Here is a 27002-nt window from a genome sequence, read left to right as displayed (position 1 = left end):
GCCCCCACCAGCCTCGCCTGCCTTCCTGGGGCCCCCGGGGTTTCGGTTGGGGCCCAGGGCGCGTGCATTTCCCGAACCTGAGTCTCTCTGGCGACCTGGGGAAACGGGGTTCCCATGGGTGCCCCTCGGGCAGGAGTTAGTCCACCTGCTCTGACTCCCGAGAACACCTGTGGTTTCCAGAGACGATAAACATATGGAGAAATGGCACCATTTCTCAGGCGTTTTCGGCTCTGATCCCCTGGATGTGTCGGCGTATCAGTTAAAATTTAAAAGGGTGCATTCGTATGCATGGCTCAGGTGACTCCAGTCACCGCCGGTGACGTCTGCTGGGCTCTCACGTGCAGTACAAATGTGTGACTGTCACGCAAGCTGCTCCTGCTGCACCTCACCTGACACAAACTCCCACCGCCGTGTTGAAACGTGCGCCACACGCTTCGCCCCCACCCTCTTGCTGGGCAAGTGTGGGGCTTGCGCTCCCCAGGGCCTGACTCGGGTGAGCATCCCCATTTCCGGTCTGCGGCCCAGGTCAGGGGGTCTGCCCTCCTCGGTGAGGACCTGCTGCCCGTGACAGGTGCGCCCCGCAGTGCCCACCTGTTGAGAGCCTAAACTAACAACCAGCTACGTGTGATCACAGGGGTGTGGGGGGGACGTGGAAGGAAGAAGCATGTTTTCTGGGGTCTCAGCTGAAACGGCCTCGCTCTGAAGTACCATGTAAGTCAGAGATTCAAAAATCACAACTTTGGTGGAGCGTGTGCTGCATCATGTGGGGACCATAGTTCTAAAAACGTCTCTGTGACCAGTCGCATGGTTTTGTGTCGTTGCACTCTGTTGGACTCGGCCACGTCTCGCACCCCTCACTCTGCCTGTGCACAGCAATTCCTGGCGTTTTTGCATCCGGCCGACAAGGCAGAGACGTCAGACGCGCCGACAGGGTGCCTCTGCCTGACCCCTCGGGAGGCCACAGACCACGGAAGCGTCTGACGTCGGGCAGGTTGAGGTGCACCCGAGGGCCATGGGTGCCCGAGGTCCCTCCCTGAGCGTGGGGACATGGCCTCTCCCGTCACCGACCCCCTGTCCCAGCTCCATCTGAATCACGGGCAGACTTTGCAGGGGGCGGCTGGTGAGCAGGGCAGACGCGGCGGCTGACAGCCGCCCGTGATGGAGTGCGCAGCCGAGTCGCTGAGGCCGCTCCCGGAACAAATTGAGTCCCATCTACTTCTCATCCATTATTTAGGGGCGGTTGGTCAGGCTTGGCTTCTATAGATTTGATAATCATTCAGATGTCCATATTTAATATGGAACATAAATTCCTCATCGGAGTGTCGATGGCTTGTCACCGCGGAACAACAGTGCGCGATCGGAGGGGTGATGTATGGATCGGCCGGAAGACTTGACGTAAATAAATATGTAAGAGGGAGATAATATGAAATCCTGCCAGTGCAGCTCCGTGTCAGACCGGACAGCCCCGCGCGGCGCCGTGACGCGCTGCAGCTGCAGCCGGTGAATGTTGGCCTGCTCGCCGGAGACGAGCACGCAGCAGATGGTTCTCTGCAGGCTAACGAATATATCACCCCTGATAACGGATGACAAATGCTGTTCCATATTGTGTCAGACAAAACCAGGGCTCCTTGTAAAACAAGTGTTGCAGCTGGAATAGGCTATTTTGACACAGTTACCTAGGGAGGGGACACGGGGACCGCTGCCTGCTCCGGATGGACCGGGACACCCAGCGGCCAGGGCACCGTCCCCGCCACCGGGCTCGGCGGAGGGCGGCTGGCCAGTGCTGGGGACCGGCCGGGCTCTGCCAGGGGCCACGTGCCCGAGATTACACCCAGCGTCCAATGTCACCTGTGTCCTTTGCAGGACAGCACAGACGGATGGAAGCACCAAGGTGGCAGGTGGGGGGAGGAATGTGAGGATGGCAAGGAGAGCAGCATCAGAAGAGCTAATCGCTTTATTTACTCCGACGGCTTCCTGGCAGCTGGATTTATGAGCAACTGAGAGTTAAATGTCACCGGGTACGACAGCCCCAAATGCTCCCTGTTATGAAGCATCGCCCCCGGTTCCTTAGCCAGCAGAGCAGCGTCCTGGGCCGTTTCACCTAGGTCACTTGTCCCTCCGATGCTGGGCTGCAGTCACGTCCTCCACCGCGTCTCCGCAGAGGTGGGGAAATATTAATTCCTCCCTCTGTGCCCATTTGTTTATTAACGCTGCGTCTCTCCTCCCTTCCTTCCCGGCAAAAATAAATTCTCTTCTGTAACCTTCACGACCGACCGGCTCCCGGGCAAGTCAGCGATCACGTGTTTGGCGTGATATCCTGAAGCCTCTCTCAGCACGGGGCCGGCGGCATCTGCCAGGGCGCCGGGCGGGCCGCCGTCTGTCCCCTTTGCCGACGACGACACAGACAACGGGCAGATCCCATTCTGACTTCGTGAACTTGCCCTCACCTCCCGGACCCCGTGCGAGACCCCCGCCGCGCTCCACGAAGGCGGCAGTTGCTTTTCTGATGAAGCTCGTCCTCTCTGAAGCACAGATGTTGATTATTATTTATTTCTCTCGGAAGCCCACTCATCCAGCCCCAAGTGATCGCTTTTTCCCTCTTGCTTAAATTTAATTTGCAATGTATGTTGTTGGTATGTGACAGGCAGTTTAATTATTAATAGGATCCTATAACGCTCGACAGGGTGGTTTTAAGCTCTTTGGGGGCTGAAGCCCCCGCCCTCCTGTGCGTCGTCGGTGGGGCTCCTGGATGAACACAAAGATCCTCACCAACGGGGAGCATCTGGGAGTGAGGGCCACACCTCAGGAAGAGACCGCAGTGGACGGGTCCTGCACAGACACTGGAGGGCAGCGGGGAAGCGGAAGCCCACGGACTGTGTGCACAAAACCCACCTGGGCTACTCCGGGGCGAGAGGGTCCTGCTGCAGCTGTGGTGACGAGCAGAGCCCTGTTTGGGGCCCCCGGGGGCCACCGTGTCTCTGAGGTGGTTTCTCCCATCACAGCCGGCGTCTCCCAGTGTGCAGGTCTGAGGGTTGCTGAGCAGGCAGCCTCTCCCCCCGACCAGGGTGGGGTCGGGGGTGTTGCCAGGGACAGCAAGGTCTCCTCTGGGCTCTCGGGTCTGGGACCTCACAGCCACTGTGGACCCGTCCAGTCACCGACGTTGCTCAGGGCACGTTTTTACAAACAGGATCATCCCTTCTCTCCTTCATGGAGATGTCGCTGGTCCCAGAATCTGGGCCATACCTGTCCCTGGTCCATGCTGTGACCTTAACTCGCCCTCTGCTGACGGAGCCCTCTACAAGAAGCACGGTGTCCTCTGTCCCCACAGTGGAGCTCGGCACCCGTGGGTGGCTCACGGTCAGCCCACGGGTCCGCTTCCTTCCTCCCACCCTGGGAGTCAGAGTGTCTTGGCTGTGCAAAATCGGGGTGTGGCGTTGCATTCCGAGTGTGCATTCTGTGCAAAGTTGTGTGTTCCGTGGGTGTGGAATGCTTGGTGAGGACACTGGCCGGGCCCCACGGCCCGGTGCACAGGCTCAGCGTCCGTGGGGTCAGGCCATCCCTCCTCACTGGGGGCGGTGACTGTACATGCTCAGCAAGGTGGAGCCCTGCCCTTCCCCGTGGGTGACCGGGTGACCATGGGCCCTTCGGCTGTCACAGAGCAGAAAGCCTCCATGTGGCTGTGGTATAGGCCCAGGTTCCAGCGGGGACAGAAAACAGACAGGCGAGGCCCAGAGGGGACGCGGAGCCGGCCCTTCGGAGAAGACAGTGGTCCTGCGTCAGCCTCAGGTGCCGCGGGGGCGTTGGCAGAGCAGACGCACGCCGGCTTGGTCGGCGGGACCTCTGAATGCAGGTGGCGGTTAGGGACCTGGTGGTCTTCCAACCGACTTAAACACGGTTCACAGATGCTGTCAAACTCAAAGTGGCCCGGACACCATAGCTCCTCTTTGCAAATGAGAACTCAAAGCTGTAGGCGTATTTACATGCCAAAGACCCTAGCCCGAGGTCTCCACATGGTGAGGTCTGTTTCATTCGACACCCCTGCACTGCTCGCCACCTTTCCATGTAGGAAGCAGGGCGTCTGTGAGGGAGTTGTCCTAGGACCCCACGTGGGCAGGGACACGGCGCACGGAGAGGGAGCTAGAGTCTGCAGGACACTGGTGCTGGACGCTCCTCGTCTCCGGAAGTTCGTCGCGCCTCATGTTCGTATCCGGTTTTAAACACCCGCTTTGACTTCTCACTGGCCAAGGGCAGAAGCTCTTCTCTGCCTCCACTGGGGGTGCTTGATACAATTTTTGCAAAGTGAGCTACAGTATCCCTTTGGAAGATGGAACCGCACTGACATAATAATTAAAGAGCTGACTAGGCAGGAGGTGGGCTGGGGGTGGGGCAGGCAGGGGCAGAGAGAACATGCAGGTGTCTCAACAGGGGCCACCCAGCTTGGAGAGTGCAGCTCGGTCCCTAACGGGTGCCAGGAAAATGGGGCTCTGGGACCTGGAGTCAGCGCCCCCCCCCCCCCCCCGGCTCTGAGGCCCGTCTGCACGCTCTGATGTGCTCATCACCATTGCCACCAGGAGGTTGACTCAGTATGTTTGTCTTAATGCTGCTTCCTTTTCTCTGCTTCTACTGGGAAACGAAGAGCACATTCTCCAGTGAGTGTGGTCAGCGAGTCACGTTCGACTGTAGACAAAACAGCAGCAGCCACCTGCACACGAAAGCCAGTGTGTTCCCGAGGAACGACCCCTCCCTGGAACACGGCCCTCACAAAAGGGTTATGAATTCGATTATAATGCAGCGACATGAGAATATAATGGTCTTTATATATATATATATATTTTTTTTTTTGCTAACTACCATATCTAACTAGAGTATGCAAACATCAACTTATTTTTAAGCCCTGCCTAGATTTTTAAAGTAGCCAGGGAAGTGAGGTAAGGCCGTCCTGAAACCGCTGCCTCCTCTCCTTCTGGTGCAAATACATGACAGGGTCTCGCCCACGCTCTCCGCCCTTCAGAGAGCCGGGTACAGGGCCCGGCACAGCTGCCGCGTCATCAGGACTCTGAGCTGACGCAGTGTAGTGCGGGTGAGCGCGCTTCCTAGCAGTTGGAACCGATGCTAAATTCCAGCCCAAAGAGATGCTTCTCGACTCCTGCGTTCCCTTCGGGAAAGGCCCAGGGACCCCGGGGAGCTGTCTCTCACAAGCTTCCAGAAGCGCCGGTCCCCAGAGTGAGAGGCTGCTAGTCGGAGCTTTTTTTGCCACTGGGAACTTTCCCCCATTAGACCCTGGGGAGCGGCAGGGCCCCCGAATCCCACATTTTGGAACCTGCGGCTTGCAACCCCTCCTCTCCGAAGAGCGGCACAGATAGCAATGTGCAGGTGGGTTCGGGCTCTGTGCTCCTGTAAGCTGCAGCCCGCCCCACTGAGCAAAATGGGCCCAGTCAGAGCCTGCAGCCCCCCCGCCGTCCCCCACGACCCCCGGTCTCCCAGCACGCACTCAGCGGCGAGTCCCTCAGAGGTCGCGCACCTGGTGACGGGTGGCCCTGTGCTCTCTTGTATCACCACTGACCGAGGGTCGCACCCACCGAATGGTTAGAAAGGCTATTTTATTTTTCACGGGATACTACGACCATAACTAACCTAGCACCGTCTCGGTGCAATTAAAGCTGTTTTCTGTGAAATTAAAATGCTGATTTTACCACCCCAAGGTTTTCCCATTAAAACAGTCTAAGACCTGCCGCATAATAAATGTTTGAGCAGCGGTTTTATCATGTACGGGCTGTGTCCAGGGCACAGGTGGCTTCTCAGCTCCACACCGTGCCAGGGCTGTCTCCCGGCTCGGGGCTTCCTTGGATGTGTTAGCTAGCGACAGAATGTCCAGGAGGAAGGTACCATTTTCCACTGACTTCAGAGCCCTTTCCAGATGCTCTCGCGTCACTCTGTCACGACCAGGTGGACCCAGGGCAGGGCTGTGTCCCCACGTCCTCTCTCTGCTCCCCAGTGGGGCACAGGACGGGGATGGTCGTCCAGGTCACCGAATTCTGTGGTTTCCTGAACATGACCCCCGTCTCAGGGTCACCCGTGAAAGGAAAGCTTGTCTGAGCCCCGTGGAGGGTTTCCCACTTCTATGCACAGCGGAAGTCGGGCCCGTAGCTGGGCGCAGGGCCCGGAGGAACAGAGGCGGCCTGCCCGCAGACCTTCCCCTGCAGCCAGAGGGTGGCAGGGCCCAGGGCACCTCGCCAGGGCGCGCCAGGGCGGTGCCTCATCGACCTACGGAAAGGTGGCAGGGTGTTCAGTTTGGGAACTGACTCTTTAAAAAAATGAGTTTCTCTAAACCCGGAACATCTTTTCAACATCAATCATGGCTTACGCCAAAATGCAGGAGACACTGATCTGGAGACAGAAGTCAGAGCCATTAGCTGAGCGGTCCTGGGGTGGCCCCTCGACATCCCAGGCTCCACCCGCGCGTGGCGTCTGCATGGTGTGTGGTTCCGCACAAAGCCCCCTCCGCAGGGACCACCCCGCCCTGTGTGAGGCGTTTCTTTGTCCGATGCCGATGGGGGGTGTCGCCTGGTTCAGCTTTGGTTGGGAGACACCGGACTGTCCCCACATCTGTCTGCCCTCGAGGGCACATCCCACCCCCTCGCTGCTGGGGTTTCCTCTCTGCGGGGGCAGCGCTGGAGGAAGGGGGCCTCAGGGAGGGAAGATGCTGCTCTCAATCAAGCAGAGGACAGGAGGGAGCTGACTGTGGCGACCGGGACAATTGGAGCCAAGGAGAACTTGTCGGTCCCGCCTCCTGTGGGCGCCGGTGAGGTCTGGAGGATTTGCATCCACGGGGCTGCTCAGCCCCGGAACTTCCTCTGAGCCTCTTTAGTTTGTGGTGTGGACAGTGAGGGTGAGGGCCAAGGGCGGGCAGCTGGGTCTCCTCTGCTAGGTGAGGGGGGGACGCACCCGCACCGTGTCCCCGTGTGAGAGGGGAGAGCGACCTCCCACATTCGTTCGCTCCCCCAAGTCTTTGGAAACATCAGGGTCCTCCTGGAGTCTCGACGTTTTCAGTGACATCACATCTCAGGCCCACATTCCTTCATCTCCAAACACAGAATGCACTGCCAACAGAAGACCCAGCACTGCCCCACAGTCACGTCGGAGGGCATTCTGGGTCACCTCTGCGTTCTATCACGACTCTTCCCCTTCTCTCTCTCCGTCTTTCCTGCCACCCTGAGCCTCGGCTGGGCACCCCCAAACCCAATACCCTGGAGCCTCTTCTGTCTACAGGGGCTCCTCATGCAGCTGGACTTTGTCACCTGTCGGATCCGCCCCCTCCATCGGGGACCTGGGGACGAGGTCTGGGCAGTGAAGGAAGACACCGGAGTGAGGCCCTCACAGGAACCAGGAGCGGGGGTCAGGGGGTCTCTCTTCCCTGCAGTGGGATGTGCCCTCGATTTGGTCTCTGTGCTGAAGCAAAGTGGAGAACACGAGAGTGTGGAGAGCGTCGGAGGCAGACTTGGGCAGCGCTGGAGGCGGCAGAGTGCTGTGCGCCGTGAGCGGGGGAGGGGGGCAGACCAGGAAGAGGCGGAGTGCACAGCTGGGGGGGGGTGGGCAGAGAGCGGGGTAGCAAGCCCTCCCCCACTTCCCCGAGTTCCTCAGCACCCAGGAGGACAGCGCTGGGTGTGCACAAAACACACCTTCGGGGGCGGTTTCCGCAGGCCAGAAACTCACCCTGCACAAGGCGGGCCCCGGTAGGCCCCTTGGTTGTGTGAATGCCACTGTGGACAGATGGGGCCCCACCTACGGTCTGGCAGGGGAGTCCCTCCCCCACACTCTTCTCCACATGTCAGACCCAGAGCCCCCTGCCGACACCTCTGGTGGTGCCCCGGCGTGAACACTGTCGTGGGGGCCTCCAGAGGAGACACTGGGAGCCAGTCACACCTGTCACCTCCCTCGGCCGACGAAACCTCTTCTGCGAGGCTGCTCCTCAGACGGGAGGCAGGGAGAGGCACCTGCTGGGCCTCGGCCCCAGGACGACCGGCTGCGCAGATGCTTTTGGGGTGCTGCAGGCCCAGCTGTGGGCGGCGGCACTGCCGTGTCCGCCGGGGGCGTCTGGCAGCCCAGGCTTGCCGCACTCGGGGCGTGGAGGACCAGCAAAGAGCCGGACAGCTTTAGGACTTCTCCCCCAGGGACGTACATGTAACTTTCCAGTGCACACACACGTTTAGGGTGTCAGACCCATGGAAAACAACCCGTTAGGTGAAACCCTCCCCACTTCCTCCTCAGAGGGCCAAGTGCGAAAGGAGCCTTCTTTAAATGGAACACATTCTCAGGGAAGATTAGCGTCTGCGAAAGTCAAGGCCACGGTTTACCTCCTTCCCAAGCACTTGGCTGTCCACTGGAAGTTCGCAGTCAGGAGATGCCGGCTGCTGGACGCGGCCCGGCCCACACACCCCGAGCGGTGGATCCTGGCAGCTGGTGGCCACGAAGGTCCAATGAGTAAAGATATTGCCAAAAAACCCCACCCTTTTCCTTCCTGCACGGTGTGGCCCTTCCCGGGAAGCCGCCTCCACTGGCCTTCAACTTGGACCCACAGCCTCTTCCGTCTCAAACCAACTCAGTCGCATGGCACGGTGCGCGCCCAGCGGGTCTCCTGTGAGACCTCCCCTCGGTCGGGGCCCGTCCGCTGACACTGAAACCTTCCTGTGATGCTGACGAGATGTGTGTGTGGCTTTAGCCGAGGTGGAGGAGAGAGGGAGAAGGTAGGGAAGGCCTCTTTCTTAAAGAAATTAAAACACTATTGAGTAAATGTGTGATTTTATCCATGTGAAAGACAGCAAAACTGCACACTGAAATGTGTGCCATCGGAGTTTGAGGTTCTCTGTTGGAATTTTCGTGTGGGCCCTAAAATTTGAGTCCACTTAGGACTCGGCGCAGCACTTCTGCCTGGGTGGCCCCGTAAGCGAGCGCTGCCTCCTCTCGGGCGCACGGCCGTCCGGCTTCCCCAGCAAGGGGCCGTTAGCTTCTGGGGGGCCGCACTGGGTGACTGGTGCGTAGAGAAACAGGGGATGACCCGTGTGCTTTTCCTGTTTTCAACCATGGCTCTCGGCGCCATGCTGGCGAGTCCCTGAGCGGTGTCCTTGGGGACGGCACACAGACACTCAACCCTGGCACTCCTCACTCTCACGGACCAACGTGAGTTGGACCGTTTATTCCAAGCAAGTTCCCAACACCAGGAGCACTAGAATGTCCCCGAGGATCCCATGTCTCCTCGTCCCCGTTCCCACGCAGTCCCCCACAGCCAGTGGCCCAGAGTTTCCCAGCGAGGACCCGCGGTGCCCGGGGGGCCAGTGAGGCGGCCGCTCTGCAAACGCCCTGTGCACCCCGCTCTTCAACACCCACGTCCCCTGTGGGGTCTGGGTCGTGGTGAAGCTCACCTCCTGACAGTCTGTGCACCAAGAGCTGCCCACCCTCAAATGGAGAGGCCTGGGGCCCGTGGCCCCCACCTCAGGAGGCTGTGTGCTGGGGCGTGGTTAGCTGGCCCGGCCTAGGGGTTACCTGGCCGTCCGCGGTGGGTGCACCAAGAATAAGGACCACACAGAACGGGGCAGGCGGCGGGGATGTCAGAGCTGAACGCTCACCTACAAACCCCTGAATGCCAGGCAGAGACGGTGAGGCTTGCCATCAAGCAGAGAGGCGGATTCCGGACGGAGACAGAGAGCTCCCCGTGGGGCAGTTCTGCTGAGTTTAATCGACTCCGAGTCAGCCACATACGGGGTGGGCGAAAGTAGGTTGATAGCAATAATAATAAATCATACGATCATTAATAAATAAGTAATAACACAAGCATGAGCTGCGAGTTCACGCCCTTGCAACTGCCCACCTACTTTGGCCCCACGTCTGGACACCCCAAATATGTTACATGAGCAGCTAAGTCCTTGTGCCTCCCCAGGGCTGGGCGTCCTCGTGGTCGGCACCCACACCAAGTGGTCCCCAGGATTCTGGAGGGAGGGACAGCTCTTCTGGTGTGGAGGGACTTTTTTCCTCTGGACAAAAACAAGGGTCTCACCTGGTCACTTTCAAATCATAGGGCGTGCGGGCTGGGCTGGGCTGGTTTGCAGCTGGAAAGAATTCAGTGCAAACGGCTCTTTTTCTTTAAGATTTGAAGGTAAGTAGGTTGACTCTGGGCTCAGGGGAGCCCCGGCCCCTTGCCATCCACCCTGTGAGGATGAGCAGGCTGGCTTCCGGGGGCCAATGGCGGGGACGAGTGTGTCCCTCCCTCCTACGCCCCCCTCTTTCTGTCAGAACATCTTGGCACAACCACCACAAACAAACTTTGTTAACGGCTTTAAACTTGGAAGGCTCGCTTTTTAAATATTTGCCGCTACATAATTGGAACAGCTGTTTTAATGAGGTACCTACTGTCATCATTTTACTCCGGCTGAGCTGGGTGACAACAAAGCAGTAATAATGAATTCAATAATAATTAACTCGGGTCATCTGCTCATCTGTCACGGCCCATCAGCTTTAGGGAGAAAAATCCCAGTGAACTCCCCTCTTTTGTGAGCTTTCCAAAACTCTGCAATAAAATGCTGAGAGAGGACTCTAGGTAGCCCTTCAAAAGTTCTAAGCAAACTGGTAAGTAGGTTAATTAAATTTTATGCATGTTTAAATGCTAATGATCACAGTCCTGACATTACAGTGTCGTCGGATGTGCAGTGATGTCATGCACGCGGTGGTTTTAGTGCCGGGAACGCAGCCCGGCCCACGACCAGCCGCAGCGCTGGACCGTTTACCGAAGGGCAGGGAGCTGACGGCTCCGCGAGGCAGGTTTCCACGCAGGCCCCCAAACTCGCGCGGCGCATGCTAATCAGGGCCGCGGGCAGCAACTGCTCTCTCCCCAGCAGCACACCGTGGGGGCCGCCACCGCACCCCCCGTCGACATTCGCACCGCGGGCGCCCGGGGCTGCGGACGCCTCCTGCCTGCTGGTCAGATTCTAAAAATGACAGGGAGGTCAGATTTCCTGCTTCGTCCCACACGCTCACCTTCTGCTCTTCCTTCCCTGACTTTTTTTTTTTTTTTTTTGACAGCATTTTGCAAGACTGTCGATATTCCGGAGCAAGAGAAAGACACACATGCACAGCTTTAAATGATACAGACGAAGGCACGGACCTCAGCCAGTCCTGCCGCCACCAGCCACACGGGGCAGGGCTTCTGCTCCCATCCCGGGCACAGGGATCCTCTGGGGCCATCTCCCGATGAAAGTCACGGCTGTGGGTCTGGGGCCCAGCCTGAGACCCTGTGTTCACGCCGGCCCCAGGCAGGAAGGGGTCAGGTGCAGAGGCCTCCACGGTGGCACTGCAGTCAGTTCTCGGCAAAATGAAGCAGAAAATATGAGGCAATTATCCCCAAACCCGGGGCCGCCTTCCTCCTCTCAATTCACTTTTCATTCATTATTTTCATATTTTCACGGACACTCAGATCTCCCCGCACCCGGAGAAGCGGCCTTAATTCTGCATGGTGTTCAGTTGGGCGAGCAGCGTGCTGCTGGGGCCCGGGCCTCTCCTCCCTCACTGCAGGGCTGATTTTTCCTGTTTCTGCTTTTTATCCACACGAGGCTGAGCTGTGGGCGCCGTGTGCTTTCGGAGCTGCGTCAGGTAGAGGCGGCGTGTACGAAAATATCAGACATTCGACCCGAGCGTAGCGATGCCACCGTAGGAAAGATACGAAGCCATGCAGGAGCAGACAGCAGGGGCACCTCGGAAATCAGAACATCCCCCCGTCCTTGCGTCGAGACGAGCCCTGAGCACAAAGGGGCCGGTCCCGTGATGTGGTCTGGACTAGCCCAGGAGAAGGCCCACTGTGTCCGTGTCTGAGGGAGACGACCTCACAGCACACACACGGCCTCTTCTGGCCCAAATGGTGAGCTCTCAACGTTAGCCACGCTGGGAAGTTCTTGCTAATATCTCAGCACTACGCCGGATCTGGGAGGGAAGTTTGTAGCTCAAAATCAAACAGCCTGTGTACTGCTAACTGCTGGATTCATAATACAGCTTTTCCCAAATTAAACATTACTGCTATGGAGGGTGTTTTTTTTTTTTTTAAAGAAAAGTCAGCTCAAGCCCTCCATGCATGGGGTTTGGACAAGGTTGTTTAAGGGCATTTAATGCAAATAACACCAGCAGGGGACACACATGCTGTGTTCCCCGTCACTAGTAAATAGCTTGAGGTCCCTAGAGGTCTTTTCCTGATTCGCCGAGAGCACCTTGGAAACGCCCAGTGGGCTTTGCAAGGGGCCCAGCCGTGGGCCGCCCGCACTGTGCCCCTCGGTGGGGGCCGGGTGCTGTCCGCTGACTCCATCAGCTCTTTGACGAGCTTTAGAAGAGCAATAGTTTTGCAGTTCAACATTTGCCCAGGAAGAAAAGCAGGTATAATGTGCCAAGCATTGCTCCTCCGCTCTGCACACGGGCCAGGGAGGGCTGGCTCACCCTGGGCTGGCCCGGCTGGCTGCAGCAGCACTGGCGGAGCGCGAGACTCTGAGGCTGCAGGCTGTTTCCCCAGCACGGGGGCTGCTTAGCTGAAGGGCAGCGTCACCGGTGGGGTGCCCTGAGGACAAGGCAGCCTCGCCGTCAGGGAGAACCCAGACCCAACGCCGAAACACAAGAGCTGAAGCTGTCAAACGGCGACGAACACAANACCTTGGAAACGCCCAGTGGGCTTTGCAAGGGGGCCAGCCGTGGGCCGCCCGCACTGTGCCCCTCGGTGGGGGCCGGGTGCTGTCCGCTGACTCCATCAGCTCTTTGACGAGCTTTAGAAGAGCAATAGTTTTGCAGTTCAACATTTGCCCAGGAAGAAAAGCAGGTATAATGTGCCAAGCATTGCTCCTCCGCTCTGCACACGGGCCAGGGAGGGCTGGCTCACCCTGGGCTGGCCCGGCTGGCTGCAGCGGCACTGGCGGAGCGCGAGACTCTGAGGCTGCAGGCTGTTTCCCCAGCACGGGGGCTGCTTAGCTGAAGGGCAGCGTCGCCGGTGGGGTGCCCTGAGGACAAGGCAGCCTGGCCATCAGGGAGAGCCCAGACCCAACGCCGAAACACAAGAGCTGAAGCTGTCAAACGGCGAAGAACACAAGGCAAAAGCTGCAGGACCTTGGGTTTGGCAGTGATTCCCTGTCTGGAACCCCGAAAGCACAGGCAACGACAGACAGAACTGAAAACGCTGGTGCACCCGGAGACAGCACAGGAGAGAGAGAGGCCGCTCACAGAGCAGGGGAGACGCTTGTCTGTCGTGCACGCCATCGGGATAAATGTGCAGGACGCATAAAGTCCACAACACAACCAGCAACAAAAGACGTGGACGTGGCCGAGGGACACAGGAAAAGGGGCAAGACGTTTTGAACCGAGAGAGAGAGACGCAAATCAGAGTAACAGCTCCTATCAGAAACAATGACAGGAGCTGGAGGCTGGGGAGGGGTTGCAGCCCCCGCACCCGGCTGCTGGGGACACAACCCAGTGCAGTTTCCACACGACCCAGCAACCCCACTTTGGGGCGCACACCCCGAAGAGTTAAAAGCGAGCCCTGGAACGGGGGTCTGTACGCCCACGTGCAGAGCTCGGCGTCCTGCGCCTGAGGGTGCTCCCCCTGCGCAGTGGTGCTGGCTGGTGAAGACACTGACGCACTTCAGAGGGGCACAGCCTGGCGCCGGTCCCGCTCTGACTTCCCAGGGGTGACCACTGGGGGCTCAGGCTCCTCTGTCCGAGACAAGGGGCGCACAAGCGCTGTTTGTTTCTGCAACAGGAGGGACGAGACACGCTCTCTCCTCCCGTGGGCATTTCTGGGGCCTGGCTCCCCGGCCGCCCTGCCAACGCAGCTGTCCTAGGGAACCCCGGTGCTGGCGTGGGCCCCTTCCCTCCAGAAGCTCGCAATCGGGTCTGAGAAGGAGACGAGACACAGTTAAAGTGAACACACCGCCCCTCTGCTGGTGAAGCTGAATGACCCTGTCTCCTCACTCCAAGCCCCGTGACCAGTCTTGTCCAGAGATGTTGTGGGCCGGCCGGCCGGCTGGCGAGGAGACTTCGTGTTTGGAAGCCATTTTGCTCGTAGTTCATATGCTTCCCGTTTGGCTTCCGAAGCAGGTCATTTCACTCCATTTTGCAGAGATGCAGCAGGGCACCCTGTGGCCTGGGGTGGCGGGCCCTGTGCTCTCGACACTCGCCGAGGGGCGGTGGGTATGTGCACCCCGAACCCAGGACACAGCAGGCTCGGGGAAGGCCTCTGACCACGAGACGTGGAAGTTTCTGGGCCCGGCCATGGAAATGCCTGGGGGTGGGTAGTGCAGGAGTTGCATCCGTGGTCCCCAAGCCCCAGCTGGGGAGACAAGCCTGCACAGCCAGCCACCTTGGAGCTGCCGTGGGTGGCAGCCGGCCCAGCCGAGGGTTTGGAGGACGCAGCCCCAGCCCCTGGGAGACGGCAGCAGAAACCCCACGCCCCAAGCCCCAGTGGAGCTCGGCAGGCTGAGAGGCCCCTCCTGTGTTCCGGAAGCCTTGGAGCCTTGGATGTGGACTCCGGGCAGGTCTCCGCGCACCTGCTGCCCGGGTGGGTGGTGACAACGGTCACTGGAACTTCCCTTCTGCCTGCACCTTCCCCTTCTCCTGGCCCAGGTGGGCCCACGACGTCGCGTCGAAAAAGAAGTGCAAGGCGACGTCCGCCTGCTCTTCCCTTGTATCCCTCCTACTGCTGGCGTGTCTGCACTGCAGCGATGCTTGCTGATCGGGTCCTTAAAGGAGAATCACAACCGTGGAGATCAGAGACGAACCCTGAACCTTCCCGAATGGGAGCAAATTCCTCTAAAATACAGGAAGTCCCCCCTCAGAGTGACAGACGAGTGTCTGCACGGCTCAGGGGGGTCTGGGGACATGGAGTGAGGGGCAGTGAGGGGCCTTTCTCACGTGGGCAGAAGACAGCTGACCTCTGATGCTGGGGACAAACGGCGTGTTGTCCCCCAGATGCCTCCTGTCCCTCTGTGGGGTGCCTCCCCGAGGGCTGAGATACACAGAGTCACTCGTGAAACGTCCCACAAACAAACACTAGAGAATTAAAACGTAGGTTGTGGAGCACCGCCGAGTGCCCGGCTGCTGGGGGGACACGAGGTGCCTGGGTATCAAAGACACACTTTCTCCTCTCAGAATTTTCTCCGAGTGCCCACTGAGGGCGTGAGCCCAGCTGGGCTGGAAATGTCCCTTCCAGCTGCCTCAGCTGGGGCAGCTTTGCTGTGGGCATTGCTATAAAGCGCCGGTGAGAAACTATTTAGTTAAATTAAACATAGCGGAGGCAGAGGCGAGGCCGTGTTTAAATTAAATTAAAAATGCTCAAGTTCAAGAGTAACTTCGGCAAAGAACTGGTGGCAAATCAGGGACGTATATATGCAAACGAGGCGAGCCAGGCAAACAGGGTTTTCTCCACGGTCGTCAACACAGGGTCTAACGCTGTGGGGAGTGCTGTCGTTCCAAGTTCAGGTGGCGACCTCAGATGAGGTCGGGGTGTCAGTGTCTATGAGGAACCCTGCCACGACGGATAGGTAAACGCTTCATTAGCACGTGAGCTGTTTGCACAGATGTGGAGTCGCTGTGTGGCCAGTACCCCGGGCGGTGGAGTCCCCCGAGTGGCCTGGGCAGGCAAGTCTGCTGCGGGGGGGGGCAGGAGGGCCCTTTCCGGAGGACCGCAGCCCCATCGACGGCAGGGCGCCGACCCACCTCCGTGCAGTCCGCGAGTCTGAGGCTCCCGCTCGCGGTGGACCCAACCTCGGGTGAGTCGTGGCCGCCCGGCCTCGCTCATGAGGGTTTTCATCCCGCTGCTCCACCGTGAGACCCGCAAACTCTGACACTTCGAGCCCAGAGGGGACGCTAATTTGCTCCCAGGAATGACCCCTACCGGCCTCTCAAAGGTCAAATGTGTCTTATAATTACCACCTTTGGCTTTTCCCAGGTCACACAGAAAATGTGAGACAGGCACCCACGGGGAGTGGGGGACGTGGGGGCTCCCCACTCAACTTAGGGTTTTGTTTTTAAGCTTCTAACCATGTTTGCCCCAGAAGTTGCCTCCAGAGGGGTCCTGTGTGAAGGGACGGATAGGAAGTTGTTATTTCCGGCAAGGGTTGGGCTGTTTTGCCTCTGCAGGGAGCTGTGAGTGGCCGCACAGGGCAGGCTGGGGCTGTCAGAATGAAAGGCATTTACCAGGGGTCGCAGGTGATTGGGGGACCAGGGCTGGACCTGGCTGGGCACGGCCCAGTGTTTCAGAGCAGCCCGGAGAAGGACGCGGGTCACCCTCGCGCTGTGTCCAAGCTGCGAAGGGGACACCCAGGGGCGTGATCTGGGCACGCTTCCAAACTCATTCCTGGAAAAGGCGAAAACGTCAGCAGAGGCCACTGGCCCCAGAAGGGCTGTCTGCTCCTTTTAGGGGATTCTGTGTCCCGCAGGACTGTGTGGTAAGTTCCTGCTCTGCTCGGGTCACGGAACTCGAGAGAATTCAAACTACTGATTTTATACTCTTACGAATATCAAGTTCGCTGAAATCTCTCAAATCTTCCAGTAAACAATCTTCTTTTTAATGACGAGGACGGGGTCTTCCATGTTTTCAGGATTAATCCCTGAAGCCAATACCTGGATTCCAATTTCAAGCCGTTCCCGAGACCTCGCTCCACCATAACTTAGGCACTCCTGGGACCATGGCGATGGGGCGACCCCACACTTTTGTGGGCTTTCTGTGCAGGAGCCCATGGGAGGGAAGACATCCCCGCACCTCCAGCAGGTGCGGGGGAAGCACCATCCTGGGGTGGGTCGTGGGTGGTCTCCGACAGAGACTTTGGGTCGGTGAAAGGCCCACCTGGAGGAAGACCAGCTCTCCGGCTCCCCCACTGCCCCCAGCCTCTGTCTGCCCCTGGGTGGGGGGACAGGTGCGGGGGGCGGTGCTGTGACGGTCAGAAGGCAACGGACGGCCTTTATCCCGGACCTCACATCGCACCGCCAGGGCTCCAGGTGACTGTACGGGCTCCAGCTGGTGACCTGCAGGGTGGAGACGCTGAGGCCCAGAGCCAGTGGGGGTGGAGAACAAGGAGACCAGAGGAGTTCCAACCTTTCTCCAGAGAAAGGCTGGAGAACTCACAGTAATTTTCACAGGGTCATTTGGAGCAAGAAAGGTGGCCCAGAGTAAAAAGGGACGTCACACAGTAACGGGGAGGTACATTCTCCAAAAGATGTAACACTCTTACGTGTGCACCCAGCAACAGAGCACCAACACACACGAGGCAAAGTCTTAATGTGTTTTATTGATTATGCTATTACAGTCGTCCCACTCCCCCTTCCTCTCCTCGGCCCTGCACACCCCTCCCACCCACTCTCCCCCACTTTAGTTCATGTCCATGGGTCATACATGTAAGTTCTTTAGCTTCTACATTTCCTGTACTATTCTTAACCTCCCCCGTCTATTTTGTACCTACCATTTATGTTACTTGTTCTCTGTACATTTCCCCTCCTCTCCCCCCACTCCCTCGCTGATAACCCCCCATGTGATCTCCATTTCTGTGATTCTGTTCCTGTTCTAGTTGTTTGCTTAGTTTGCTTTTGTTTTGGGGTTGGTTGTTAGTAACTGTGAGTTTGTCATTTTACCGTTCATATTTTTGATCTTTTTCTATTTCTTAGATAAGTCCCTTTAACATTTCATATAATAAGGGCTTGGTGATGATGAACTCCTTGAATTTGATCTTATCTGAGAAGCACTTTATCTGTCCTTCCATTCTAAATGAAAGCTTTGCTGGATAGAGCAATCTTGGATGTAGGTCTTTGGATTTCACGACTTGGAATACTTCTTTCCAGGCCCTTCTTGCCCGTAAGGTCTCTTTTGAAAAATCTGCTGACAGTCTGATAGGAGCTCCTTTGTAGGTGACTGTCTCCTTATCTCCTGCTGCTTCTAGAATTCTCTCCTTCATTTTAATCTTGGGTAATGTAATTCTGATGTGCCTTGGTGTGTTCCTTCTTGGGTCCAACTTCTTTGGGACTCTCTGAGCTTCCTGGACTTCCTGGAAGTCTATTTCCTTTGCCAGATTGAGGAAGTTCTCCTTCATTATATTTTCAAATAAGTTTTCAATTTCTTGCTCTTGTTCTTCTTCTGGTACTCCTGTGATTTGGATGTTGGAATGTTTAAAGATGTCCTGGAGGTTCCTAAGCCTCTCCTCATTTTCCTAAATTCTTGTTTCTTCATTTTGCTCTGGTTGAATGTTTCTTTCTTCCTTCTGGTCTAAATCATTGATCTGAGTCCCAGTTTCCTTCCCGTCACTGTTGGTTCCCTATACATTTTCCTTTATTTCACTTTTTGTAGCCTTTACTTTTTCTCTATTTTGTGACCATAGTCAACCAGTTCTGCCAGGATCTTGATTACCAGTGTTTTGAACTCTACATCTGATAGGTTGGCTGTCTCTTCATCGCTTAGTAGTATTTTTTTCTGGAGCTTTATCTGTTCTTTCATTTGGGCCATTTTTTTTTGTCCTGTTACATAGTAAAGGGTGGAGCCTTAGGTGTTCACCAGGGGCGACCCACATTGCTGAGCTGTTGTGACGGATGTGTGGGAGGGTCCCAGAGGGGACAGTGCTGCTGGCTTAGCTCTCTGTCAGCTCTCAGTCACTCCCCCCACTACTCACAATCAAACTGGGCCCTTCTGGTGCCAATTCCCGGGTGGGTGGGTTTGTATCCGTTCTAGGACCCTGTGGGTCTCTCCAGTGAACGCTCCTATGAGGCTGGGAGTTTCTCCTGCTGCTACCTCAACTCCCACAGGTGTTTGCAGTCAGAGGTTTGAGGCCTTAGGTCCCCACACTGGAGCCCTGGGGTGCTCAGTCTGTCTTGCTCCCCAGTTGTTGCTCCCGGTTTGTCTGCACGCAAATGTGGGACCTCCGGGGCCTCCAGCTGCCACCACCTGGCCAGGTGTCCTCTCTGCCCGCTGCCCGTCCCCGTCCCTCCTACCACCCCGGTGAGGGTTTCTTCTTTAACTCCTTGGTTGTCGGACTTCCATCCAACTCCATTTTCTGGCAGTTCTGGTTGTGGTTAAATTGTTGCTGTCCTTCTTTTGGTTGTGCAAGGAGGCGCAGTGTGTCTGCCTATGCCTCCATCTCGGCTGGAGGTCTCGGGGCGAATTCTCTTCGAACTGGGGGAGAAGGAGAAGCACCCACAGTTGCAGGTGGAGACTCCAACACCCCTTGTCCAGTGATTGGTATATTAAGCAGAAAATCAATAAGTACGTGGTGTTTTTGAACAGTGCCGTCAGTCCATTTGATCTCGCTGGAGCGTACGGAACCCTCCGTCCGACGACAGGGGGACACTTTCTTCTCACCTGGATGTGGAACATTCACCAAGTTAGGCCAAATCCTGGCCCGCAAAACATAACAACATTTAAAAAAGAATAGTAATCACACAAAGTATATGTTCACAGACCACAGCAGAAACTGGAAATCAATACCAGAAATGTAGCTGAAAAATGTACAAGTATTTAAAAAACACACAAAATATGTCTATAGAACATATGTCAATGAAAGATTCCCCAAAGGAAGTTAAAAATCATGTAATCAAATTAAAATAAAGATACATCTTACCAAAACGCATGAGATGCAGCAAAAGCAGTGTTGAAAGGCGAGTGTGTAGTATCGAATGCAAGATTAGAAAGTAAAAAGACTTCAAATCTTCACCTAAAAGCTGGAAAATTATAGAAAGTACATGGAAGCTTCAGGCAAGAAAAACATTAAAGGAGAAATCAGTGACACGGAAAAAAGGATGAGAACATTGAAATCAGTGAAAACAAAACACAGTTCTCATGAAAACGCATCGACTTGGCAACACCCATGAAACACCCAAACCGCGAGGAGAAACAGCGGCCCACGGAGAGGGGACTCGAGTGACCAGGGTCTGAAATTCAGGACACGCTCACACACCAGGCAAGTGGCTTTCCCCGTCACAGCAGTGAACCCCGGGGATTTCAAACCGAGATGTTGTTTAAAGTGGGATCAGCAATGAAATGCTTCGGATGCACCTTACAGCACATGTACCTGCTTGCAGGTGAAACAAGCTAAAACAGATGAAAGAACTCCAAGGTCTAAATAAGCAGAGAGAATGGGGGGGTGTTAAGGACTCATGGTCATTAAGAGGTCACCGATTCCCAGCTTGACCCGCGGAGCTAGTAAGCTCCGTATTAACACCTCAGCAACCTGCCCGGTCGTATCAGAAAGTTCCCTCTGAGCCTGTTCGAGAAAGTGTCAGAGCTGACCGGAGCACAGGCCCAGGACTGGACGCCACGCTGGCCACCAGGGCAGGTCCCTGGTGAATTGCTGGAGGCTCCCAGTGGATAGAGGACCCAGTCAGAGAGGGGGCCCCCTTAGTGGTAAGGTTGCCAGAGTGAATATCAGAGAAAAATCCCCTGGGGGTTCTGGGACAAGAAGGGGGGTTGGGGAGGTTATGGACAGGCAGAGTGCCGACGGTACTTCAGGGCAGCGAGACTATTCTGCATGATTCGGTACCAGTGGATGTGAGTCATGACCTGTTTGCCCAGACCCACAGTGCACAGCGCGGAAAGTCAGCCCTAATGCGAGGGTGAGCTCTGAGGGCCTGGGATGCCCACGTGGGCCCATCAGTGGTAGCAAGTGCGCCGCTGTGATCGGGGCGCTGTGTGTGGTGCCGGCCAGCATGTTGACCGTCTGTGTCCTTATCACCTGAAGGCCGTTCTCTAAGGAACATGCTCTATAATCCACAGAACTAACAAGCTCATCAAAACAAGAGGACAATTTGAGGGAGTGTCCCAGCCACCAGGAGTCTAAGAAGGCAGGACGACTTTGTTTAAGTGAATTCAAACTTTTTTCTGTTTTCATACCAATTTCAAATAGGCATGTATGTATGTCCACATGCCCCCTGCCTGCCCCCGACACACAGTTTCGCTGCTACCGGCGTCTTGGGGATGGTGCTGCCTTTGTCTCAATTGGGGAATCTACATGGACACAGGACGGAAGCTCTCTGTGCTTCCTGCCGAATCTTCCCCAAACTTAAATCTGCACTACAAAATAAAGTCTATTAATTTTTTAAAAAGCGCCATTTCTAAAACTTCTCTAAAAGGAATGTATGGATGATAACAGTTTTTACAAAGCAAAAGACCCAGAAAAGCTAACACAAGACTGAAGAACCAAGCTGCAGAACTGCTCTAACTCAGGACTCACTGGGAGCTTGCGGCAATGAAACGGCGTGGCGTTGGGAAAACAGCAGACGTGCGTGCGGGTAGAGGCAACCGAACCGAGAGCCCAGAAACAGGTCCACACAAATACAGTCAGCGATGCCTGACCAGAAAGCAAAGTCACTTTAATGGAGCTAGAATGGTCTTTCCGACGAGCTGGAGAACTGGACGTCAACCTAAAAACACCACCAGCATCACCGCCATCGTTATAGCTGCCACAAGTATATCCTACATTTGGAATTAAAGACCCAGTGGGCACATCAAATAGCCTGTTAGTTCCCACTGGAGAAAATGCCGGGAGGCTGGAACAGAGACTTACGGAAGCCGCCGGACGGAGCACAGCGGTGGAGGGGTGGGGGATGGGGGTTAGCTGCTGTAGAGGGTGCGGAGACTGTTATTTCTAAGCAGTATTTCAGCAGGATGAACAAGAAATGTGCCAAGTGACAGTAATTTTTCAGAATTGATAAAAGCAAAAATCCTCACACTCAGGAGGCCCCATCTAACCCTGGAAGGGTGAAAAAGAAACAGAAAAAGGAAGTCCACACCAAGATACATCATGGCCAAGACCGAGAAATCAGTTATGGTCAAAGTGCTAATAAAAAAAACCCTCTCAACCCCAGAACTGTCTCCCTATAAAAAGGGTAAAAATCAAGACATTCTCATTAACTAAAACCTTGAGCGAGTTCACCGCTAACACATCTGCACAAAGGAGCACCCCACGGAGGTCCTGGGAGGACGGAAGGCGTGTCCGACAGAGAGGAGGGGGCGTGGAACACGCGTGGTTACAGGGGCGCGTCTAACTGTTCGGGAAAGCAAAACGGTAATAAAGATGTTTCATTGTGCAGTCACAAAACCTGGTAAAAAGGAAGTTTAATTTAGCAAGTAAATGATGAGCCTTTATATTCAAAAGGAGAGTCAAGTAAAACAACTTCAGGCTTTGGAACGTTCGCCATGAACGGCGACTGTGCAGAGTCTCCAGGAGGAGAAGACAGACCGTGTGCCTTCCCAACGGCCGAACAGATCAGCAACACGGAGATGAGGGAAGCAGCAGATGGTTCCCGGGAATCACGGAAAAAGGAACAAGTAAGAAGCTGAAGGTGAAGTTAGAGGTCAATTAAGAATTCTATCTCACAGTAAATAGAAATAAAATAAATATTTCAGTGTAATTTTTGTAGAAAAAGATGCTCTTTAAAATAACCAAACAAAACGCCTAGAAAACAGCTCCGGTAAAGTGTATGTGAGACGTCACGGAGAAGAATGACAGGTTTCTTGAAAGGCAAATAACTAAATAAATGGAGAGATTCGCGGGGTTCAGATAAAAGAATATTTGTCAGGAAAAAATACACAAATCACTCCAAAGCTATTAAAAAACTTGGTGTGACCCCTCTCGCAATACCAACGAGGGTCTTCACAGGCTGATTTCAAAAGCTGTAGGCGAGAAGGTCCAGGACTGACTCTTAACATCCATCAAAGAGAAGAGGGGTGAGGGGTTTCCCAGCCCACAGATCAGGGTTGACCGTGAGCAGTGGGGACCGGGCCCTTGGCGACAGACACTGCCACTGGGCCAGCACACGACTGCAGATACGGCCCTGTGCACACATGAGGGTTGAGGTGTGCGCTAGGAAATGCTACCCACAGACTGGACTTTGCACAGAAGGGCGACCCCCCATTTTCTCAAAGCTGTCCTATCCTGGGGGGCCCTTCAGACGTGCTCCCTGGACCGGCAGCCCCACCTCTCCTGGGACTGGTTAAAATGCAGATTCTCAGGTCTCACGCCTGAATCAACATGTCAGAGGCACTGGCCAGAAACCTGTTCCCACGTGGCTCTGAGGCCTGCTCAGGTTGCAAGGGCACGGCTCAGAGTCACCTTGGAGGTGCAGAAACCTCAGGGGGGACAAAGTTCTGTTTCACTAGTATTTCTTGTACATTGTCTCAGGTTCACTGGGGAGACCTCGGTGGTTGAAGTTATCTCAGTCTCAGAGTGCACACCCATAACACGCCCTCTGCGCAGTGCGTGCTGTACTCAGTGCCCCACGTCTGGTCCCCTCGGTCCCCGTTTGCCCCCCTTTTTACTGATGAGGGCTCAGACCCTATCAAACGAAGCCTGTGCTTGTAGAAAACTGATACAACGCAGATGATTCTGTCTAGAAGACATGCCATGACTTCTGTCCACTCGAGGAAGAAACCCCGAGGTCAAGGTCGTGCTGCCCTGCAAGGTGGTGACCAGGTCTGTGTCACACGAAACCGTCTCGCACGAGTGTCACCTCAGAGCTAACTGGCTCGTCGAGCATCAGCCCTGGCACCGACCTCTGAACCGGCACCGCACCTCGCTCTTTCCTCACTCGAGTCGCACGCGTCTCTGACAAAGGCCCCTGCGCACACCCGTGCGAAGAGCCTTTAACGTTTGAAGTGGACGCGGGCGGGAGGTGGCGTCACAAAGGAGTGTGCGTAGCAAAGGGCCGTTTAATGACCGGGGTTGCAGGATTGGTGATCACGGGAGGGGAGCGGATTTCACCCCGGGCCACCCCAGCCCCAAACTGGGATCAATCCTGGAGCACTGAGAGCACCAGTACAAAGCAGCCGACTTCAGGTGCTCACACGGAAGATCAGCGCAGTAAGTTAAGAAGCTTAAGGCGGGGAGATTTCATTGCCCTGGATGCAGGACATCGAAAGCTGAAAAGAATAAAAAGACGGAAGAGAAAATGAGAAACGCAACTGCATTAAATGATAACAACGTCTGTGTTTCAACGTATATGAGGAAAACAGTGAAGACGGTCTGCAAACCAAGAGTACAGATTTGCAACGCATTTAACTAACAAAAAATTAATCATCGAAATTCATATATAAAAAAGCCTCCTCCAAATCAGTAATAAAAAGGCAAACAACCTAATAGGTTCACAGCAGAGGAAAAAATATGGCAAATAAACACATGAACAGATGCTTAACCTCATTAGTAATCCAAGAAATGCAAATTAAAACAATAATGAGATGCCATTTGCACCCACCAGATTGGCAAAAGTTAGGAAGTCTGATGACGCTACTTGTTGGTGAGGATGGATCCCTGGAAACACTGCTCTCTGGCTGAGGCAGCGGTGGGGGCAGCCCCTGGCGACAGCGTAGGGGCCAGGGGGCCGCGTGTCCCAGACAAACCCTCGCACAGGTCACAGGTCAGCAGGAGCAGGAACCTGCGTGGCTTTGCCTGTGCTGGGACACGCCAGGGAAACAGCGTCACCTCCGGGTCCACAGAAAAAGAAACGGGTGCGTTTTCTCCCAGGGAGCAAACCACAGTGTGACAAGGGACACGGTGTGTGTGCTCTGGCCTGTGTCCTTGTGTCTGGACGGCTGGGGCTGCGCGGAGACACGAAGTCAGGGCCCCTCTTGTGGTCACGGCCGGGTCCACACTGAGAACCCACTTTGAAAATCCTTTAGTGCCCACTCCAAATACACGTCTCCAGAAGAAAACCATCTTTCCTGCAGACTTCTCACTTCCTGGTGATTTTACTGTTCCGTCCCTGGAAGGGGTTAATTATGCCCGGCTAGTTAGCTCGGTTTTTGAGCATCTTGGCACAGGCACCGAGAGATAAGGAAACTCGAACGTCGGATGGAGGAAAGCAACTGCGGTGGACGCTGGTCTCAGCTGTCACAGGTCCGTGTATTGATGAACATCTGATTTATTCATGTGTTAACTGTCACCCAAATCGGGTTTCCCAGGTCAAAAAGGGTCGAGGAACACAGGCAACCTCTTGCTTGCCTCAGATTTGGAAAAAATGATAAAAAAAGGTCATGGTGCGTGTACGTGGCACAAGTGATAAGCTGCTTCGGAAACAGTAAAACAGATGCCGCAGAAACACGAGAGTTTGCACCCTCATCCGTCTGGGCGTCTGCTTCAACCTTGGTGTTACTCCTGTTTCCAACATCCAAGAACTGCACTGGTCAGCTGTGTCCTCAGCGGACTGTAAGGGCCATGGCTGTGTCTGAAAGAGAAGGCCCTTTTATATCCCCAAATCCCACTTTGTCTCATAGGAAATTTGTGGGAAACAAACAATTCAGGGAAAACTATTGTGGGACAAGAGAGAAAAAAATGCTGGGCTATTAAAATTATCCGGATTTCGGCTTCACACACGGACAAAGGCTGAACCGCCGCTAAAACGGCCGCTCCCTCCCCCACCCCCGCCCCTGCCCCCGCCGGATGCAGCGTGGCTTCCACCGGCTTAATTCTCTCACTTAGGGAGACGGGACGACTTCACTGAAATAATGGAACACATGGCTGGAAAATAACCCCAAAGATGGGAAAGCTGAAAATGCAAGATTGATAAAGTAATTTTAATTTGGCTCTACATATGTTAAGGTACTTAGGGTGACTTTTGTGAAGGAGTCCAACTGTGTGAAGACAGATGTGCGGAAGCCGATCCCACACGCGCACAAGCACACACGCGCGCACACCCCCTGCGAGGCGGCGCGTTGCTCTGCACTCTGAGACCCCGTGCCACGCTCTCCAGGCCGGCTGTGCCGTTCAGCAGATGTGGGCACCTCTGGGCAAGCCCTGAGCCGGCGCTGGTCACCCACTGTGGACGCTGCAAAGCCACCAGCGTCCCCTGCTCTGGTCATGTATGAGAAATGAATCACTGGCCTTGAGCAAGCTTCTCCTGGGCTCAGAGAGCCCCGGGCAGGGTGGCGAGGACGGGAGGGGGTGAAGAAGGGTGTGGGGGGTGGGGGGCAGCAATCAGCAGCAGCCGGGCCCTGTGCCTCGCAGGTGGCCCTTCGCTCCGCCACTCGGCACAGTGTCCCCCCTCCCCGCCAGCGGCCCTCGCTGTTCCTCACGCTCGAACCCGCACACATGAAACAAAGGCCCCCGCTGCTGCATCGATTGTCGCCACAGCCTGGGGCCTGAGACGCCCAGACTGCACGGCTCTCCTGGCCGCGACCCCGGGCTCCCGCTGCTCTGCCCTGAGCACTGTCTGGGGCCACCTGGTGTCCGGGGAGACCGGCCGGGATCAATGCGGTGGAATAAAGGCAGGAGCAAGACAGCTGCTCTGCGCCCCATGGGGGGGGGCGGTCTCTGCAGCATCTTAGGGACACGGGTTTGAAAGCCACATTGCCTCCTCTGAGGTTGGGGAGAGGAGGCCGGAGGGTCGGAAGGATGCCTGCCCCTCTATTACTTCCCACCAGCACAGAGCGTTGAGAGTCACAGGCAAACTGGAGGGGGCACGGCCCTGTGATGCCCCGTGTGAGTTCACTGGGGCAGATTTTAAGTTGCTTCGGGCTTCCTGGCAGCTTGTGGGGGGCAGCTTTACATTAAGTCTCCACAGTGACCCCCACCGAGGTGGGGCACGCACGCCATCCCACGCCACAGGCTCAGCGCTGTGGTGTCCACAGGTTGAATGGAAGGAGACCTTGGGCCTTCAGGGTGTTGGACGGTCTGCATCCTGCCTGCTGGGATGCGGAGCCCAGGCCCACGGCGTGTGGGCTCCCTCCCCCTGCTCAGAGCTGGTCCCTCTCCCTTCGTGCCCCTGGCCTCTAGCTGTCCGGCCTCCCAGGCTGCTGTCCTCGGTCGAGCACTCACACAGGCTCACCGCACCCCCCCCGCCTTTGCACACACATGCTCCTGCCTGAGCAGGTGTGTTACCTGGGTGTGGAATTGCTGGGACACGGGCTGGGTTCGTGCCTTAAACATACCCGCCAGCAGCCTCCCCTGTGGCTGTCCCACATCGCGCCCCACTGGCAGGCACAGGGGTTCCCACGTCCCCCTGGAAGGGGTCTGCTA

The sequence above is a fragment of the Sturnira hondurensis genome, unplaced genomic scaffold, assembly GCF_014824575.4.
Source record: "Sturnira hondurensis isolate 20B ecotype Veracruz unplaced genomic scaffold, ASM1482457v3 Scaffold0001872, whole genome shotgun sequence".
Lineage (NCBI taxonomy): Eukaryota > Metazoa > Chordata > Mammalia > Chiroptera > Phyllostomidae > Sturnira > Sturnira hondurensis.
Note: the sequence above shows the minus strand (reverse complement) of the source record.